Here is a 21351-nt window from a genome sequence, read left to right as displayed (position 1 = left end):
TATGTGCACATTTGGTAAATCAAGGTTGTGAAAATTTCTGTTAGCTGCATACCTTTGAGCCCAGTGAATGTAGCTATGTCCAATAATCCAGACAGAGTACATGGTGAGAGGAGGTTCTGGTGCAGTCAGATGAAGTGTAGGAATGAAATATCAGTTGGAACAGTAGGAGTTTGCAAAAAAAAAACTGTGGAGTTTCAGTGCTCTTGAATCACAAGCAATGATTGGTAGATTGAGATAGATGAAAACTGTAAGTTAGGGTGCATGGTTGTGTTCTGTGTAAGAAGTAATTTGAATGGTTAAAAAAAATCATTTAAAGAAACATTGCACCAGATAAGCTGGTGTATTCGCAGGTCAAACATCCTTGCTGAGGTGATTTGCAACATTGTAGAATAAACTTTTAAACCTGAGAGCTCAGTGAGGAGAGAGTTGCTATGGTAACAGGTAGAAAGGGCTGAGGGGGGGAAGGGTGTTGGTTTGAAAATACAGAGGGAAGAGTTTTGATTGGTTACCATGAGCAATATGTGTGTAGAATTAGAGGTTTTCTGTGCCATTAAGGTTTGCAGTGCCTGGAGAACATACCTTTGGCTCTGCTAAAGAAATATTGGTGTGTGTATCTGACACTGTTCTGAATCTCCTAAAGCATTTGTAAAGGTGAGTTATGATTCATTTAGATAGAGAGTTCAGATTAAGGAGCACATTGATTTTTGTTGCTGTTGGTTTCTTTGATGTTTTTTGAAAATGCATGGTTTCTATATTTGTAAAATAGAGGATTTGTATTTTGTGAAATAGTGATGTTTCAGTAGTGAAGTTGAATGGCTGTACATAGGATCTGTGCTCTTTTCCTAAAATGTTAATTGAAAAACGATTTTAGTGCAAATCAATGGGTTTCAGTAGTGAAAATGAATGCTTGTACATAGGACCTGTGTTGTGTTCCTAATATGGTAATTGAAAAACGATTTTAGTGCAAATCAATGAGTTTCAGTAGTGAAAATGAATGCTTGTAAATAGGATCTGTGCTCTGTTCCTAAAATGTTAATTAAAAAACGATTTTAGTGCAAATCAATGGGTTTCAGTAGTGAAAATGAATGCTTGTACATAGGACCTGTGTTGTGTTCCTAAAATGGTAATTGAAAAACGATTTTAGTGGAAATCAATGGGTTTCAGTAGTGAAAATGAATGCTTGTATATAGGATCTGTGCAGTGTTTCTAAAATGTTAATTGAAATACGATTTTAGTGCAAAACAATGGGTTTTAGTAGTGAAAATGAATGCTTGTAAATAGGACCTGTGTTCTGTTCGTAAAATGGTAATTGAAAAACGATTTTAGTGCAAATCAATGGCTTTAACATTTTTAAGAAGGAATTAATAGTGTGTGCATAATTATATAAAAATATTTGAATCTTTTACAAACATGTTACGTGTTTTACCTCAGATTGGGAGGCAGACTGAGTTTCTTTGCTGTTGTTTTGTTTCATTTTTTGAGTAATGCTTGGTAGGAATGTTTGCAAGAGATAGGAAATGTATTTTGTAAAATAGTGACTTTTCAGTACTGAAATGGAATGCTTGTACATAGGACCTGCACTGTGTTTCTAAAATGTTATTGAGAAATCGATTTTGGGACTATTCAATGAATTCTACATTTTAATGTATAACGCATCATGTTTCTAGGACAGTATTTCTGATGTATATGTAGGTGCAAAAGTGACGAATTGCTGGAGTGTGTCACAAAAATGAGGCAACTCTAGCAATGCATCCTTTCACATGGGGAAAGCTCCATGTCAAAGCATTTGCCTCAGTCTTACGCCTGCTGTGAGGCAGGTGCAAGATTTTGATGTAACAGTGTCCTAAAAGTGATGCAGTGAAATCTCATAGATTTCACTGCGTCACTATTACGAGGCTTTTTGTGGGGGAATGCCCCCTCTGTGTACATTACACCTGACAGAGGTATATTGTGGCGCAGAGGTTTAAAAAGTGACGCATCTACCTACATGCGTCACTTTTTAAATATGGCGCAAAAAGGTACATGTTTTATGCCGCCGATGCGTCACAAAAAGTGACGCATCAGCAGTGCAAAACTGACGCAGGGCCTCATAAATGAGGTTCATCTTTTTTTGTACACTACTCCAGTTTAGTCCTGTCGACTGCACTCTTGGACACAAGCCTCACCTTTTGTGCTCCCCTGGACAGGCTTCATCTCATCTGCACTTCTGCTAAGGTGTCAGAATCCAAAGCCCCATGTGAAAGCGTTTGCCTCAGTCTTACGCCTGTTGTGAGGCAGATGCAAGAATTTGATGTAACAGTGTCCTAAAAGTGATGCAGTGAAATCTCATAGATTTCACTGCGTCACTATTACGAGGCTTTTTGCGGGGGAATGCCCCCTCTGTGTACATTACACCTGACAGAGGTATATTGTGGCGCAGAGGTTTAAAAAGTGACGCATCTACCTACATGCGTCACTTTTTAAATATGGCGCAAAAAGGTACATGTTTTATGCCGCTGATGCGTCAAAAATAGTGATGCATCAGCAGTGAAAAACTGACGCAGGGCCTCAAAAATGAGGTTCATCTTTTTTTGCATACTACTCCAGTTTAGTCTTGTCCACTGCACTCTTGGACACAAGCCTCACCTTTTGTGCTCCCCTGGACAGGCTTCATCTCATCTGCACTGCTGCTTAGGTGTCAGAATCCTATCACATGGGGAAATCCCCATGTGAAAGCATTTGCCTCAGTCTTATGCCTGCTGTGAGGCAGGTGCAAGATTTTGATGTAACAGTGTCCTAAAAGTGACGCAGTGAAATCTCATAGATTTCACTGCGTCACTATTACGAGGCTTTTTGCGGAGAAATGCCCCCTCTGTGTACATTACACCTGACAGACGTATAATGTGGCGCAGAGGTTTAAAAAATGACGCATCTACCTACATGCGTCACTTTTTAATTATGGCGCAAAGAGGTACATGTTTTATGCCGCCGATGCGTCACAAAAAGTGACGCATCAGCAGTGCAAAACTGACGCAGGGCCTCATAAATGAGGTTCATCTTTTTTTGCACACTACTCCAGTTTAGTCCTGTCCACTGCACTCTTGGACACAAGCCTCACCGTTTGTGCTCCCCTGGACAGTCTTCATCTCATCTGCACTCCTGCTTAGGTGTCAGAATCCTATCACATGGGGAAAGCCCCATGTGAAAGCGTTTGCCTCAGTCTTATCCCTGCTGTGAGGCAGGTGCAAGATTTTGATGTAACAGTGTCCTAAAAGTGACGCAGTGAAATCTCATAGATTTCACTGCGTCATTATTATGAGGCTTTTTGCGGAGAAATGACCCCATTTGTGTACATTACATTTGACAGAGGTCTCAAAAAGTGACACATCAGTAGCGCAAAACTGACGCAGGGCTTTATAAATGAGGCTCATCTTTTTCTTGAACACTACTCCAGTTTAGTCCTATCCACTGCACTCTTGGACACAAGCCTCACGTGTTGTGCTCCTCTGGACAGGCTTCATCACATGAGTATTCCTGCTTAGGCCTTATATTTTTTTTAGAATAACATAGGTCATATGTATAAGCTTTTCATTACACTACTGAAACATTTTTGGGGCAAATTAATGTCTTTTACATTTTTGAGAAAGAATAAATTGTGTGTGCATGATTACATAAATTTGTTTTTGACCTTTTCACAACCATGTCACCTGTGTTACCTGAGATTAGGAAGTAGATTGTGGAGATGAGGTGAGGCATGTGCAGAGGGACAGAGGAGGTGATGTCTATGTTCAAGACTGTAGTGGGAGAGAGGCCTTTCCTGGGGAGTATAGGTGGTGAGGCCTGTGTCTAAGAGTGCAGTGGACTAGACTTTATGAAGCCTATCCCCCACTGCACTCTTGAACACAGGTCTCACCTTCTTTGTACCTGTGGACAGAGCTGTCTTCCACTATACTCTTCAATACAGGCCTCACCTTTTGTGCACCCCTGGAGAATCCTCACCTGATTTGTAACCCTGAATAGATAGTTTGCTTTTTGTCATTGCTTTGTTGTTTGGTAATAGTGGTCTATAATGTGCTATTTTTTTCTTTAACACAGATTGTAATCAAGATTTCAAGAGTAAGCAAACATGCCCTCAAGGGAAAGGAGAAGAAAACAACATAACCGCCAAAAAACAAAAACAGCAACGGAATTACAGCACTCTTCCACAACAAATACTTCAAAAAACAGGAACCAAGCTCCTGGTAAGAAAACTAAGTCTTTTATACGGAAGATATGTACATCAAATAAAAATGTTGGACAGAATGTAGAAAAAGAGAATGAGAGAGTAAATTTGAAAAGGAAGGAGAGAACCTCAAAGAATCCTACAACTGGAGCAGGAGAGAATAATATAGGAATAGAAGGCAGAATCAGTTTAGAGACATTCGTAAACGAATGTTTTGCAATAGGGTGGTTTTAAATTTGTTAAAAAACATTAGTAAAGGTAAACAGAGAGCTGCTTTTTATAAGAAAAAGAAAAGTGTAGAGAAGATTGTTGATCAGGCTTTTGAAGTTAAGAAAAAAAAAGTATTTTAATAATCAATAGAATTAGGACACTTAACAAGACAATTGATGTTTTCAAAACAAACAGTAGATGGACAAGAGTAATTAATCAGACTCATTTTTGTAAAGTTTTTTCAGGAGAATGGATGCACAGTTCAAGTTGTGCATGCAGTTGACACCAGTGGTCGAGCGTATGAAGTGAAAGACGGTTGTCCGATTGAAAAAGAGAAACTTGTGCCTAGAGAACCAGAAGAGGTGTTAACTGATGAAGTTTTAGGGAGACGTACTAAGGGTCCAGTGTACACTTGGAAGTGTAGTCGTATTTGTAGTGTGCGACAGGAATCAATTGATTTGTTTTGTAATTTCTTACGTACATATAGTAAGAAAAGTCTAAAGCAGAAAGTGAAGTTGTTGCAAGACTTAGATCCTTGCAGAGTGAGAGAAAACACTGACCTACCTAGTACCTAGACCTGGGCATTTGATGGCTCCCCTGCTGATCGAGGATCCAGACGCGGCAGCTCCCATGTTAGCATCTCAGTGCCTCTCCATTAATGGAAGCCTCCATTCTTAAAACCCGGCCTGAACAAATCCACTAAAATCCCGCCGGCGATTCTTTACTCATTAGCCCTCCAGCGTGGCCTTTCCCTCCCCTACCTGGAACTCTCGCCTCTTGACCGCACGACCCCCGAGAAAGGACCTTCCCATTTAAATCTACGATTTTCCTTTACTGCAGCCTGTGTGTTCCCCTCCCCCCTCATCTTTGCCAGCCCTGACGAAGGTGCCTCACACCGAAACGCGCGTTGGCGTTATTACGGCGTTACCACCAGGAACGGCAACAATTTTTCAACCTCTTGCCTTCCCCTAGCTGCACCCGCGTCCATGCAACTATAATTCCATTTTTTCGTGTTGCAGGACAAATGTGAAGTTCCCGTTTGAAGTGACTGAATATGTTTAAAGCATGAATGATTTGTTGTTAGATGTGAGTGCCTGTTGAGCCCCCCACCTTTACCCCCCGGAGTGAGTGGAACACTGTTTTTTCCCTTGTATTATTTCTTATGAATTCCCATCTTTTGAAATGATGAACTGTACTGCTGATTTTATGAATTTTTGTACCTATTATATTCTGATTATCTTGCTAAGATGACCAATTGCATCAAACCAAATAAAACAATCTAATAAAAAGAATATATATTGTCTATAAAGAATGATTTGATTGTGGTCTGTCTTCCCCCCTGGTCTTGGACATTCACTGGATTTTGCTCCCCCCTAATCTGAAATGGATCCCACCTGGGACCACCATTTATCGATTTTGGCAGGGTGATCTTTTCTATTTGCTCTTGTGTTTTCCCCTTCGTTCCTGCCTATATCACACATCTGCCCTGGGGAACCCCCTTCTATTGCATAGTGTCCCCAATGTAAGTCTACAATGCTGTCCACATTATTTCTACAAAATTATGGTCAGTATGTCATTTTAATGTTCCAACGATGTAGACCTGATGGAACTAAATTGACAACTTCTATTAAAAATTTCGTGGCTTCACAGTTATCGATATCAGGAAGAACCTTTGCAACTGCAGCTATTATTTTTCATGATGGTCCTTCTACAACATCAGGGCATTACACATGCTATTTAAAAAGTTGTAAAGGTTGGACCCAATGTAACGACACTCATTTGACTTTCAAACAACGTTTGCCTTTTGGCTTAAAAAATTCATACCTCGTGTTTTTACAACCCAAATTTAGGTAAAGGCAATTGGCCTATGAAGACGGGAGCAGTTAATAAAGGTTATTTGGCCAAAAGGAAAGGTACAGGAATGAGTAAAGAGTCATGACTGAAAAAAAGGAGTATATGAAAATAATGAAAATATTTCAGATGTTCTTGGAGCTTTTCTTATAGAAAGTCAATGAAATGGATTTTTTACTGAACAGCAAAATACTTTGCAACGAGAAAAGGACCTCCATGATATACTATTTGGCCTCAAGGAAAAGTAAGTCAATCCAAGATTAATGTACATTTCTCATTTGTCAGTATATAAGGTTTTTTTTAAAACACAATCTTTTAGATTGTGTTTTTTTTCCCCGCTGTTATATGATGAGTAATTTGAACTCACTGTTTTAAGTGAAATTCAATATATTCTGAGAACAGCAAAAATAAACTATGTAACATGTTGTACAAGTTATTCTATACTTTGGATTGTGTAAATTAAATTGTATTCCCATTCTCTGACACTCACTTTCCTTTTTCCATCCTCTTTCAGCTCTTTTTACTCACTTATAATGTTTTTCTCTCACTCTCTGTAACCCCTGTTCCTTTACTCCACTTCTTTGACAAGCCCTCATTCTTATTTTAACTGTCTGCATCCCCTCTCTCCCTTGCATAACTTGCTTTCAGTCTCTCTGCTTTACTTCCCTTTTCCGTATTTTCCTCCTTTACTCTTTTAGTAATTCCTGTTTACTCACTCAGCAGTATTATCGCACTCTATCACTATAAATCAGCCACTCTCCCTCGCTTATCTTTGTTTGCTCCTTACTTTTGACCTTTTCTCTCTATTTTTCGTTCACTACTTCTATGTCCTCAGTGCCCTACTCTCCTTGTGTTATGTTCACTTGTGTTTATGTTTTCCGTCTCAGTCATTATCTTTTTACTTACTACTATTTCCTGATTTAGTTTTTCTAACTCACATTGTTTTAGTATCTTTCTTACCTTTAGTTCATTTCTCTGTTCTTCTCTTCCTCTCTGTCAGTGAATCTATATGCCTTACTCTTAGTAATTTGCTCTCATTCTATTTCTTTTTTCTCTTTTTATCCTTCTACCTTACTTTATTTCCCTTTCTGTGTCCTTCACTCTTACTTTATTTCTAGATACACTGTTATGATTTTTAACCTCTTCATTTGTATATTTTAATTTAAAATACACATTTTACTAATTATAACTTATTTTTTCTTCTCTCTTTCACAGATACAAAGTGCAGTAAAAAAAATAATTAAAGTTACATTTATTATATGGTAAGTATGACTAAAAAAAAGTACTTTGTCATCACCCTTTGCTTTAAGCTTACTAATATTTTCTCAACCAACCTCACTCCTGTGTCTTTATTCTGCTTACCACACTTATTCTTATTCTCCATGTTTACTCCAATTTCCCTATTTCCCCTCTCATATTCACCTTCTTTCAATCCCTATTCTTTACTTCACTTACCATCTGTTCCCTTCCTTTGCTTCTTCACTCATTTTGTTTTTCTTAATTATTTATCTTACTCCTACACACACACCTCATCCCCCTCTCAACACATACACGCACCTCTAACATACACCCCACACACACACCACACATACACCTCATACACACAAAAAATCCTCCCACAGACACTCTTCACATACACACACACATTCCATACACACACATACATCGCACACATATACACCCCACACCCATACACTCTTCACACATACTTCACACACCCTCACCTCCACCCCCACCAAAACACCCCACACAGCCACACCCACAGACACACCTTACACACCCACACCCCGACCTACAGCCACTGACTCCCTATAAGTCACACACCCAGTATTACTTATCTTTCTTTGCTGTTTCACTCAAATCCATGCAGGTACTGTTTTCTTTACTCTCTTTGTCCTTTCTCTTTGTCACTCCCCATGTCATATCCTAATTCAATTTTTCACCCTCTTTCACCCCTCTTTACTTACACTAACTGGTCTTTTCTTACCCTCACTCACTGTTCTTCATTTATCCCGGTTACGCCACTACCCTTCATTCTCAATTTTTTACTGTCCTTTCTTTTTCTTTCAACACCCACTCACATTCTCCCACTATCTCTACTTTAGTCTTCTTCCTCTCTCTTTTCCCTTCTTTCGCTCCTTTAGTCATTTTACTTTTCTCACTTTCACCCTATTACACCTTCTCTGTTTTTTACTATGTAATAAACAATCCCTCTGTGTTCATCCTGTAGCTCTCTTTCTCTTAACATTACTCTCTTTGTGTTCTTCCCTCATGCTAACTCCTTCATAAATAAAATGTTTCTATTTTTTTGGGGGGCGCGCCCCGGTACGCGTACCCTAAGAAAAAAATTGGCAGAGATTTATTAAAAATATAGGTTTATTTTTATAAATGAAAGGTAGTTCTAAAAATAACTGTTTTTTTCTTCTTTTTGTTGTTTTATATTTTTTAAGGTTTTTTTGAACATTTTGTACTTTTTTTGGCTTTTCAAAACAGTTTTATATTTTTTTTATTTTTTATGGGGAGAAACAAAAAACAGGGAATTGTGAATGGCTCAACAGGAGCAAAAAACCAAAAACTGAAAAAATTACTTTTTTTGGGGCAATTGTGATTGTCACCAGCAAGGACGACGAGCTTTACGCTCTTTTCACCATAGGCGATGAGCTTGCCACATTCAATGCATGTGATTCTAAAATCAGCAAATCGTGGCTGAATACAAGGCATCGTCTCCGTTGTTTCTGGTCCCGATTGAGTGGGTTGCTTTCTTTTGGAGCTGGTCCTTGAACACTGGGGGAGGTGACTGGCCAGTTCCCTGATCTCTGCACGAGAATAGTTGTTAGGATGCTTCCGGGTCATATGTCGAATCATGGTATTATTACCAAATGAATACTTTTTGTCTGGATTGCCCCTTGAGAGTTGTTTGCCACAGATTAGGCAAGTTACCTTGGCCGCATTCACTTTTTTCTTGCCCTCTGGGAGTGAAAAAAACTCCCATACAATGTGTTCTTTTGGCTTGTATGGGGTATTTTGTTCAGGCAGCCATCTTCTCCCCTCCTCCTCCTCCTCTTCCTCCTCCTCTTCCTCCTCCTCCTCTTCTTCACCACCAATGTATTGTTGTGGTGGTCCTCTTGGTGTTGGTGGTGGTGGTGGTGGTGGTGGTGGTGCAGATGCTCCAGCTGTTGCTTCTACAGTAGCCATTTCAAAGTACAAAAGAATTGTCTCTGTAGATGAAATATGTCTTCCTCAGTCAAAGGACAAAGTCAGAATAAGGAAGAAAGGTGAGGTTTTTTATCATTTGGGAAAAAAAAACTGCCCTGAACCAATCAGAAGTGTTATTTTCAGGTCACAAGACCCAGGCTTTACTCATTTGGGAAAAAAAAACTGTCCTGAACCAATCAGAAGTGTTATTTTCAGATCACAAGACCCAGGCTTTACTCATTTGGAAACCAAAACTGTTCTGCACCAATAGAAAGTGTTATTTTCTGGTCACATGACCCAACGCGCTTACGCTACGCGCCGTAAGCGGCGTAAGCGCGTCGATAAGTTGCGCGATCGTATGCGCACGCGTGCTTCCGGGTGCGCTTACGCTGTGCGTCATATGACGCATCACGCGTCTACACGATACGTCACAATGTTGTTTTTGTTCGCGAAAATAGCGCTAACGGGACACTCCCCGGTACGCGCCCCAGGGCGCGCCACGATCGTATGCGCACGCGTGCTCCCGGGTGCGCTTACACTGTGCGTCATATGACGGATCACGCTTCTACGCGAAACGTCACAATGCTGTTTTCGTTCGCGAGAATAGCGCTAATGGGACGCTCCCCGGTACGCGCCCCAGGGCGCGCCCTAAGTTAAAAATAAAAAAAAAATAATAATTTGACATAATTATACAATATAAAATTTGTTTTAAAATTTATTATTTTTTATACCTATAAAGATTTGCTATTAAAAAACCATTGAAATTCACTGAAAAAACCATAGGTTTCACACCAGTTATAGTTAGGAATTAGCATTTAAAAAACCTATTAAATTCACTGAAAAAACCATAGGTTTTACACCAGTTATAGTTAGCTGGAAGTTTTACTCGCATAAAACCATTGAAATTCCCACGTTATAGTTAGTTGGACTCACTATAACTTGCGCGTGCAATGCACTGCTGATGACGTCACATATTACATCACTCATGACATGGTCAGTGACATTACTCATGACATCACTGATGACACCATCCTTGTGACAGAGTGACAGACCTCCTTTCACTGTAATGTAACCCTTGAAACACATATTCAAAAATAGAAACTAAAATGTCCAAAAAATGGAGATACCCATACCAGTTACAACAACCAATTCAGTAATTCCACCATCTATATACACATCCACTCATTCGCCAACAGTTTTATATAGTCACTCATACATATACTAACTCATCATATGTAGTGATACACCTATACATCCTGTTACACACCAACAGTCATCCAAAAGTTACTCACACACATACTCACACATGCAAATAAACTATTGAATATCCATTTATTTGCATATACAACTATACACACACTACCACCTTACTTCTAAGGAAAGTTACACATACTTACTCTCTTAAACAATCACTTATAGAAACACATACTTATTTAAACAGGAACTCTTACAATCTCTTACTCTCACATATACTCACCAATGTACATTAATATTCACATATACTAGATTAAAGCATATGTAGTTACTGATAATCACACTAGTGAGACAGTCATTCACTCACTAACACACACATATACACACTCATCCACCCATACAGTCCTGCACATATGCTGTTTTCAAAACACATACAGTCAGTCACTCATGCATCTATGTTCTAAGTAATACCCCCACCAAACATATAGACACTCATACTGATAATAAAAAAAACATGTAATAACCCATATACCTACACATGTAGCTACTCACAAACCCATGCAGCCATTTATACACAAAGTGAAACACTAATCCATATATTTAAATATTTAAACATTACTCACTAATATATGTATTCACTAAAATACACTTAATAAGTCAGTTAACCAATCAATTTTTTTTTAAAACATCCATGTAAACACTTATTTAAACATTTATTCTTCCATCAACTTTTACATATACATATATAACACATATTTATTTTTTAAAAAGACACACATTCACTGGATGGTGTCATCAGTGATGTCATGAGTGATGTCACTGACCATGTCATGAGTGATGTAATATGTGACGTCATCAGCAGTGCATTGCACGCGCAAGTTATAGTGAGTCCAACTAACTATAACGTGGGAATTTCAATGGTTTTATGCGAGTAAAACTTCCAGCTAACTATAACTGGTGTAAAGCCTATGTTTTTTTCAGTGAATATATATATATATATATATATATATATATATATATATATATATATATATATATATATATATATATTAGATATATATATATATATATATAAACAAAGGTAACACTAACGTTATAGTTAGTCTCAGATTCCACACGCACAAAACCAGAGAAATTCAGCAGTTGAAGTTAGCTGAGCTAACTATAATTCGCCCCTATCAATGCACTGCTTATGACCTCACATATTACATCACTCATGACATGGTCAGTGACATCACTCATAATGTCAGTGATGACATCGCAAATGACATCACTGATGACTAAACGAGTGGACATCAATCAATCAGGGCATTTGTTAAGCGCGCTACATACCCGTGAGGGTCTCGAGGCGCTGGGGAGGGGGTGGTGGTGCTGCTACTGATCAAAAAGCCAGGTCTTGAGAAGTCGTCTGAAGGTCAGCAGGTCTTGGGTCTGCTGTAGGTTGGTGGGGAGGGTGTTCCAGGTCTTAGCGGTGAGGTGGGAGAAGGATCTGTCACCGGCGGTTGTTCTTCGGATGCGTGGCACTGTGGCGAGGGCGAGGCCGGCGGAGCGGAGCTTGTGGGTAGGGGCATAGAAGCTGAGTCGTTTGTTGAGGTACGCTGGGCTGGCGTTGTGGAGGGCCTTGTGTGTGTGGATGAGGAGCTTGAAGGTGATCCTCTTGTTGATGGGGAGCCAGTGTAGGTCTCCCAGTGTGATGTGACTGTGGCGGGGGATGTCGAGGATCAGTCGTGCCGAGGCGTTCTGGATGCTTTGCAGCCGTCTTAGAAGCTTGTTTGATGTTCCTGCATAGAGGGCATTTCCGTAGTCCAGCCTACTGGAGACATGGGCCTGGGTTTCTGTTCTTCTAGTTTCGGTGGGGATCAACTTGAAGATTCTGCAAAACATTCGTAGGGTGTTGAAGCAGAATGAGAAGACGGCGATGACCTGTTTGGTCATGGAGAGGATGGAGTCGAGGATGACCCCCAGGTTGCGTGCGTGGTCAGTTGATGTGGGGTCTGTTCCCAGTGCAGTCGGCCACCAGGAGTCGTCCCATGCTGAAGGGGTGGAGCTGAGACTGAGGACCACCGTCTTGTCCGATTTCAGCTTCAGTCGGCTGTTCCTCATCCATTCGGCGACAGCCTTCATTCCTTTGTGGAGGTTGGTTTTGGCGATGTGAGGGTCTTTGGTGAGGGAGATGACCAGCTGGGTGTCGTCGGCGTAGGAGATGATGTTGAGGTTGTGTTGGCAGGCGACGTAGGCAAGGGGGCCATGTATATGTTGAACAGTGTTGGGCTGAGAGAGGAGCCTTGGGTACGCAGCAGATGATCTCGGTGGCGGTGGAGCTGAAGGGGGGAGGCTCTGTGTTCTGCCGGGGAGGAAGGATGTGGTCCAGTCCAGGGCCTTCTCTTAGATCCTGGTGTCGTGTAGGCGTTTTCGTAGTGTCTGGTGGCAGACCGTGTCGAAGGCGGCTGACAGGTCAGGAGTATGAGGGCTACTGTTTCTCCATTGTCGATCAGGGTCCTGATGTCGTTGGTGGCGGCAATGAGGGCAGTTTCGGTGCTGTGGTTGCTGCGGAAACTGGACTGGGTCCAGGATGTTGTTGTCCTCGTGGTAGCGGGTCACTTGCTTGTTGACGATTTTCTCAGGGACCTTCACTGGGAACGGGAGCAGGGAGATGGGACGGAAGTTCTTGAGGTCCTTGGGGTCCGCCTTGGGTTTCTTGAGTAAGGTGTTGATCTCGGGGAGCTTCCATCTCTCTGGAAGGTTGCTGTCTCAAAGGAGGTGTTGATGACTTTCCAGAGGTGGGTGCGATGATTGTGCTGGCTTTGTTGAAGACGTGGTGTGGGCTTGGGTCAGACGGGGATCCAGAGTGGACGGAATTCATGATTTTGATTGTGTCATCGTCGTTGACGTTGGACCATGCCGGTCAGGCGGCAGGTGATTGTTGCGGTGAGGGTTTCGGAAGTTGGAGCGGCGTTCGTGGTGTTGAAGCTGTTGTGAATGTCTGCGATCTTGCGATGGAAGTAGGTGGCTAGTGAGTCGCACAGTCCTGCGAAGGGGGGATGTCGTTGTTGTTGGAGCTGGGGTTGGAGATTTCCTTCACAATGTTGAAGAGCTCTTTGCTGTTGTGTGCGTTGTTATCCAGGTGGTCCTTGAATGCGGTCCGTTTGGCGGTCCTGATGAGTTGATGGTGTCTGCGGGTGGCGTTCTTGAGGGCTGTGTGGCTGTCTACTGATCATTCGTGAAGCCAGTTCTTCTCCAGTTTCCAGCAGGTATGCTTGGAGGCCTGTAAGTCTTCAGTGAAGCAGGTGGCTTTCTTGCTGGTGTGGCTGTTGGAGGGTGTCTTGAGCGGGCGAGGGTGTTGGCGCAGTCGTTGATCCTCTGTCGAAGGTTGAGGGCGGCTGTGTCGGGTACGGTGGGGTCAGCTGGTGGGCTCTGGACGAGGGCGGTATCTAGCTGCTCTTCGGTGACTTTTCCCCAGCAGCGACGAGGCATCTTTTGGGTGTGGCGATGTGCGGTGGGCTTCCTGATGGTAAGGTGGACGCAGCGGTGGTCGGTCCAGTGGGGTTCGTTGGTTAGTTGAAGGAGACGTGGGGGCTAGCGGAGAAGATAGGGTCTAGCGTGTGACCGGCGGTGTGGGTGGGTGTTGTCACAAGCTGTCTGAGGTTGGCGAGGTTGGCGATCAGGGTGGTGGAGTTGACGTCGTTGTTGTTCTCGAGGTGGAAGTTCAGGTCCCTGAAGAGGATGTAATCTGTGGAGGCGAGGGCATGGGTGCTGATGAGGTCTGCAGATGAGGGTTCCTCTGAGGGTGGTGTTGTGGTCGGTATGAATCTGATAGTGCAGGTGTCTTCGGTGCTGGTCGAGACGCTGAGGGTGTTCTTGTGGACAATGGCAATTCCACCTCCTGTTCCTTTGGTGCGGTCTCTGCGGGCGATCTTGTAGCCTTCCGGGATGGCTATGGCAATGTCAGGTGCTGAGGCGGGGGTCAGCCAGGTCTCCGTTAGGAAGGCGACGTCTGGGGCGGTTAAGTCGAAGAGGTGCCAGATTTGGACAGCGTGTTTGTGGGCGGAGCGAGTGTTGAGGAGGATGCACCTCAGGTGGTTGGGTTTGTTGGTTGGTAGTTTCGCGGGTTGGATACTGGTGAAGCTGCAGTTCCGGCAAGTGAAGGGCCCTTGGGTGCGTTTCAGGGTGGCCCGGTAGCAGGTGTGTTCTCGTCCGGGGTTGAGTGCGTGGATGGTGCTCCCGTCGTAGTGTAGTCGGGTGTCGAGGTGTCTTCGGGGTCCAGGGGTTCTGGTGCTGGGCGCGGTCGAGGTGCGGATGGGTGCAGACGGGCTTGCCTAAGGCACGCCAGCGGGAGGTGGGAGCGGGGTGGCGAATGGGAGAGTGGGGGGCGGGCCGCAGGGAGGCAGCGATAGAAGGGACAGGACGGAGAGATACAGAAGGCAAAAAGGGGGCGGGCCGGGGCACTAAACAGTCAACAGAGATCGGCAACAGATATCGGCAACAGAGATCGGTAAACAGTGACGAAAAATATATGGCACAGTACAGTTAGGAGAAAAATGACAAAACAAGGAAAAAATTCAGTACAATTTACCAGCGGAGTGGGGCGGCAAAACTCACGAGGCGGCAGCAGCTGGTTCAAGGCAGGCACACACAGGCGGAGCTGTGAGGTGTGGGGGTTCAGCCTGACCTGCAAGCAGGGTCAAGGGTCGCTCGTTGGGCCGGACGGCTGCCAAACACTTCAATTTACAAATTGGATCTAAGGACTACTTCAAATCAATTGGGAATTTCAGACTTATTTGTACCATATACACTGTTGGGGACTTTCTTGTATACAAACAGTGGTGTTCGGAAGATGTAGAAAACTGGCAGGAGTGTTGCAAGTTATACACAAACTGCTGTCATAAAAAATCGATCTGTCCTGAAGAAGCCCATTTTTGGGTGAAACACGTTTGTTGCATACGTCTGTCTCACTATCAAGAAAAAGCATTCAAGGAACTTTGAAGCATAACTAGACTCTCCATATATGTCACATATTATCTTGAATTTGATTCTTCCTGTTATTGCCTTTCATCCTGTTGTTTATAAGTATAAGTTATGACCATTTGGCAGCTGGCCTTTTGAGGAGGCCAATTCTGATGTTTATATTATACTTGGAAATACCTTAGGTGGTTTAATGAATAAGAGTCCATAGCTACTGCTATTATTTCAGTTAAGGCATCACTGATGACATCACTAATTACATCATCCAGTGACTGTGAGTGTTTTTGAATTGTTTATGAGTGTTAAGTAGTTATAAACCAAGGTATGTTGATGAATCAGTGGGTGTATGAGTGCCTGTATGAATGATTTAGTGGGCACATGGGTGAGTGACTTGTGTGAATGTCTGCATCTGTCTGCCAGTGTCTAAGTGGTTGTATAGGTGTGTGAGTTGGTACGTGAGTTTCTGTATGGGTGAGTGATTGTTGTCTGAGTATGTTTATGGATCTCTCAATGTCTGTGTGGGAGGGTGAGGGGGTGTGTAACTGTCAGTATGGATGAGTGCATGGGTGAGTAAGTGGCTGTATGGGTTAATGAGTATGCGTGTAAGTGGCTGTATGAGTGAGTGAGTATGTTTATGGCTGTGTCGTAGAGTGAATGGATGTGTCATTGGTATATGGATGCGTAACTGCACATATGAAAGGCAGTATAGGTGAGTGTAGGAGTATATGAGTGAATGTTTGTGTGACTGAGTGATTGTGAGAGTGACTGTATGGGTGAGTGTATGCATGTGTCAGTGGCTGTATAGGTGAGTGAGTATGTGTTAGTATCTGTGTGAATGAATGAGAGGGTGTTTGTATAACTATATAGGTGAGTAATTTGCTGTGTGATTGACTCTATGGGTGAGTGAGTAGTTCTATGAGTGACTGACTGTGTGTGAGTGGCTGTATGGGTGTATGAGTGGATATATCAGTGAGTGAGTTGATGTATGAGTAGCTGTATGGGTAACTGAGTGAATTTGTGTATGCTGACCTATGAATGAGTAAGTGGGTGTATTAGTACTGGTATGGGTATGTTAATGGTTTTGAGAATGCTAGTATAGAAGTTGAGTGGATGTTTGAAAGGGTATATTGGGGTATAAGTGGGTGTATCAGAGAATCTGTGGATTATGTCTTTTGACTTGTCACCAGTGATGTCATGAGGGATGTCACTGACCTTTTCATGAATGATATAATATGTGAGGTTGTAAGCAGTGCACTGCGGGGGTTTGAGTTATAGCTAGCTCAGCTAACTATAACGGCAGAATTCTTCTGGTTTGTGTGAGTGAAATCTGAGCCTAGCTAAAACATCCATGTAACCTTTGTTTTTGCAGTAAAGTTCTAAGATTTTATAAATGCTAATTCCTAACTCTGATGACCCTGTAACCTTTTTTATTTTCAATGCATTTATGTGTTTTTAGGTAGCAATTGTGTTTGCAGAGTTGTGGGGAAAGGGAGCTTGGCCCCAGACCAGCTCTCCGGAATCACACTGTTTAGGACTTACAGAAAGTACCAGGAGGGCTTCTTGGTCCCCAATGTCCCTTAGCATTCAAGAGAACTTCATTCCCCAACCATGAGTGAGCCAGGAGACATGTTTGTGGAGTGGTGCAAAAAGGGGGAGTGGCCTCTGAAGACCTCTAAGCAAACTGACTGTGTGGGGCTTGCTGGAGGTAACAGGAGGGGACGTTGGCCCCAACGACCCTCAATAGCCAAGGGTACTTCTTCCCCAACTAGTATTCTGCCAGGAGGCAAGTTTGCAGAGTGGTGGAGAAAGGACGTCCTTGATAATTTCACAGGTAGTGCCTGTATGATTCTATGAGTACCATTGCCAAGGACACACTGCGAAAACCAGGTATTTTTGACAAAGTGTAAAACACATATATAGACATATTTTACATAAAGTGTCAGTGTAGCTATCTAGTAAGATACTTATTTTCCTTTTTCCTTTGTATACATTTGTTGAAATAACAACATCAAAAATGCATTTTCCTTTTTCACAGCGACATCGAAGGTCGAAATGACATCAGTAGTCACAAATATAAATGACAAAATGTAAAATGGTTATTTAAACATATATTACACAACGTTTGAGTCTGGCTGTTTTTAACATATTTGTTTAACTTTATTTTAACAACCCATTTAACAAAAACAGCAATTACAAAAAGATCTTTCAACTTCTGAACTCACAAATAGAACATAACTTCAAAGCACCCATAAAACTATCCATTCTTATCCAAACTCACAGGTATCAAAAGCTGCTCCAAAACTAGTACAATGCACACTCTGTGACAAGATCCACTCCTGAGGGCTGAATAAATATTAATCATGTGGGATGACGCCCATGGTCTTTCATCTTAAAACCTGACATAGAAAACATCTCTAACTGGCAATCAAGTAGGGGGAAGCTGGAGGGCCATTCACATCAGTGACACCAGCAACAATTCTCACCCAGAAAGTCCTTTGAGAGGTGCAGACTACTGCAACAGATATGGCTCCAGAGTTTTCAAGATTGGCCACGTACAAACCTTATTATTGGATAATATACATTTCCAATAAATAAATAAAAATAACACCCCCATTTATCTGACTTGAAGAGGAGTTCATAGTAAGCAGATTTGCACAATGCACACTATGTCACAAGACACTGTCAAGAGGTACAAATTTTAAATATTTGTGCAGGACTACGTCAATGTTTTACTATTTAGAAACATGCCAAAGCATTATTGTAAAAGCAGCAAGAAGGCAACACAAAGTAGATGGAGCTTGAACCTCAATACCAGCTACAACAATACTGGGCAGAGAGTTCCTTCAGAGGTCCAATCTAAACTTCCAGAGTTGGCTCCACAGTTTTCCCGGATGGCATCATTCTGCATGGATTGTGGAGCTATAGTGAGTACTGGAGAGCAGTCCATAGGAGCCCTTTGGAATGCTGCAAAGATTTTTAAATATCATCTATTTTTTATTTTTGTCCCTTCATAGTTTTAGCTACTAAACGGATAACGAATAACTATGCGTTGTTCATTTTTTATCTTCTGATTTATTGTAACACTAGTTACATATAGCTTGCCATATGAACTACTCAAATAGTTCCTCCTCAAATAAATACACAGCTAAGCTTTGCCAGATATCATTATTTAATTTTTCAATTATTAAACACAAGTCAACAGTCTGTGTTTAGAATCTTCTAGTGAGTGCTTCAACAACATATACCAACATGCTCTGGGTTTTTTTCAGACCAGACTGTGTAACATTTTGTAATCTCTTCTTTAAAACTATCAACTGTAATATCTGTGTCCTGTTCTACAACTCCTCCTCTCAACAGCTCTTCATTTTCCCCAGAATGTCACAGTAACATACAAAAGTGGTAAATGAATTTCTCCTAAACATAAAGCAGGAATGATCACACATTACAGCCTTCAAACTAAAGTTTGCATTGTTGAGTGGAGTACATCTAATCCTGAAATGAAAAGTTCTTAGGCACGCTTTGTTTGATGAACAAGCTAGTGAGTGTCCCTGCAAATGTGTATGTTTTTTAATCTTTCAAGGATCCAATCCTTGTAAAGTTCTTATTTTCTGTTTTAAACTTCGCCTTGGAAGAATATGTAGAAATGTCCTTAATATATCAATGATTTGCTGTTGAATACTACAAACACTATTACAATTCCATTTCTATGCAGGCACATGATTCCACCTTCCTCTTACCTGTTCTCCAATAACTTGTTCTACATTTGTAGGTACCATCACCTCTTTCGCTATAGGAATGCCATTCGTCATTTCATAACATCGTCTTCTGTAATCAACAGCATGAACGAATCATTTATCCTGGATTTTCTTTTGTCATTACAGAAGGATTATGTACAAGAAGTATGTATGCATTCTTCACTAAACACTTTGCAAAAAATACTTCTATTCACTAATCTGTTTTTTCTGGTATGGCTCCTCAACTGTCATTAGTCTTCATTCTATTTATATTCAAAATAAAAACCTTCATCTTCAAAGCAAACGCCTTATCAATTATTAATTACTCTCTCAACTAATTTTCTCTGATTCACTGCATGTCTACTTCTAAACTTATATAATATTTCTCAGTAGATTTATAGCTACTCTACTAAGAAACATCATAGCTCTGATTTCCTTAAACTGCTTCTGTCGCCTGGTTAAGGTTTATACATCTTTGTTACATTCTTTCCTGTTCTTGCTATACAGATTTTGCCCATTGTTATTCTTTCTCATAGTTTGAATTTTATTTTAATTATTTCATAATCTTTGGAAACGTCTACATGTATTTTTAATAAATGTGTTTGTCCTCCTACCAATAGCTTATGTTTATCAGCACATTTTCTTCATTTTGCCCCTTTTGAGTCTCAGTCCTGAATATATACTGTACTTACTTCTGTTCCTTTTCCCGCTGAGCTTTTGTATGTAATCTATCTCTTAATATGCAAATATTGTTCTGTTAAAAAAAACTATATTTGAATTTATTTTCTAGCCAGTGTACCAGCTACTTTACTACTTGCTTACACTTTATACAAAATAGTTTCTATGTAAATTTGCAGTTTTAAAATTACAAATAAACCTACCTACATAACTACAAGCTCTTAATTCAATGCACCAATCCCATACCATAACACCAGAACCTGGGCTTCTATGGGTATTCACAAGGGCATGTTATCAAGCCCATTATCGCCGCTTTAGCGGCAGTTTCCTGCCGATAAAAGCGGCGATAATTTAGCGGCGATAATGGGCTTGATAATACGCCCTTGTGAATTCTCATAGAGGCCCAGGTTAACACCAGAACCTGGGCTTCTATGGGTATTCACAAGGGCATATTATCAAGCCCATTATCGCCGCTTTAGCGACAGTTTCCTGCCGATAAAAGCGGTGATAATGTATCGCCCTTTCTTGATAATATGGTCCTTTATTCCTTATGCACTCAGTTTTAAAATAAACTTCAAACAAAGCGTAAAGGTACATACAGTGTCTCAATACTGTAAATCCCACAACACAACATAAGACTTATTTCAGTGCCTCTCTACCACTGTGTCACAGGTACATTTAATGTTTCAATACGTTTCTATATAGATGTGTCAGACTTAAATTTTGGGAAACACTCCATATAAAAATGTGCACATTGTGTATCACAGCATATAGCTCACTAATTCCTTCAAGCAGATGCAGACAGTGTGTGGCAGGTTACATATGTAATTCACTACATGGTTCTAAAAGAGTAGATATTCCTCACTAATACTTGTAAATACATGTGTTTCTGGTTGAGTACAACAATTCTCCATGGATGATTGGATGAGTGCATAGACTGTGGCTATGTAATTCCCTCAGAATATAGGTAGTGCCTGCATAATTCCCAGAGTATAAAGGAACTACATCAGTGGTTCCATATTTGCTTAGTTAGTCTCTATGTACTCACATAACTATATTGCTACTATCTGGGTGATTGGATGAACGCATGCGTGTTGCCTGCGAAGTTCAATGAGTACGTCATTCATGCCTGTATGATTGGAAAAGTATATGTATAGTGCCTGGGTCATTAAATAAGTCTACATATCACACTTGATATATAATTTCATACATGGCCCTTCAAGAGTATACATTGCTATGTTAATCAGTGTCCAAATGCATCATTACGTTTCTAAAACTGAAAACAACAAATCTCACCTTTTGAAAGTACAAAATCTATTCCTAATG

Source organism: Lissotriton helveticus, chromosome 4_1 (assembly GCF_964261635.1).
Source record: "Lissotriton helveticus chromosome 4_1, aLisHel1.1, whole genome shotgun sequence".
In the NCBI taxonomy this organism is placed as follows: domain Eukaryota; kingdom Metazoa; phylum Chordata; class Amphibia; order Caudata; family Salamandridae; genus Lissotriton; species Lissotriton helveticus.
The sequence above is the reverse complement of the archived record's forward strand: the minus strand, read 5'-3'. Positions refer to the sequence as shown.